Genomic DNA, 799 nt, shown 5'->3' with positions numbered 1-799 from the left:
CTTACTATAATGCATTTGGCAGGAAATACTGTAATCTCAAAATTCAGCAAAACCACAGCTTGTTATTTCAACAGTTGCATATATGAGCATTTAACTAAATCAACTACTCATACTTTCATGAAACTATATTTATTTAATGCAACATCTTCAGAAAAACTATAAATTATGGATACATGTCAGAATTTTAACAAAGCCTTTATTTCATAATAAAGCTTTTATAGATAGCTGTTTTATCATGAAGAATTCCAAAATATTAACTATTCAAGTTGTTAACAGTGCAAAGCGTAACATTTCTTTCCAATTATGCAATTTTAAAGACATTCAAGCAACACAAGAATATTGAAATAAATATCGTCTGTTTCTTCAAAAATAAAAACTGTTTACATAGAACAGTGGGGCACAGAGAATACAATAAATAAAAATGATACATGTCCCGTAAGTTTAAATAAAATGGCTGATCAATGACGTTTCCTCTAATAAGAGACACAAGTTCAATCAGATAAAGATTACAGATGTTTTAACTGACCTGCAGCAGTTTACCACCTACTGGTTTACTGACCAATCCAGTTATTTTCAGATTATTATTTTTTTTTTTTTTTTACAAATGCCTAAAACTCTCTGAGGTTGGAAATATCTTTATCTGCCTGTTAGTATATTATAGGGATGCACGATATTATCGGCCGATATTAGAGATAAAGTTAAATATTGAACATCGGCCATTCCATCAAAATAACTCACCGATATAAAAGGTGATGTATGTATGTATATATATATATATATATATATATATATATATATA

Source organism: Nematolebias whitei, chromosome 19, assembly GCF_014905685.2.
Source record: "Nematolebias whitei isolate Nwh7 chromosome 19, NemWhi1, whole genome shotgun sequence".
Classification (NCBI taxonomy): Eukaryota; Metazoa; Chordata; class Actinopteri; order Cyprinodontiformes; family Rivulidae; genus Nematolebias; species Nematolebias whitei.
Note: the sequence above shows the minus strand (reverse complement) of the source record.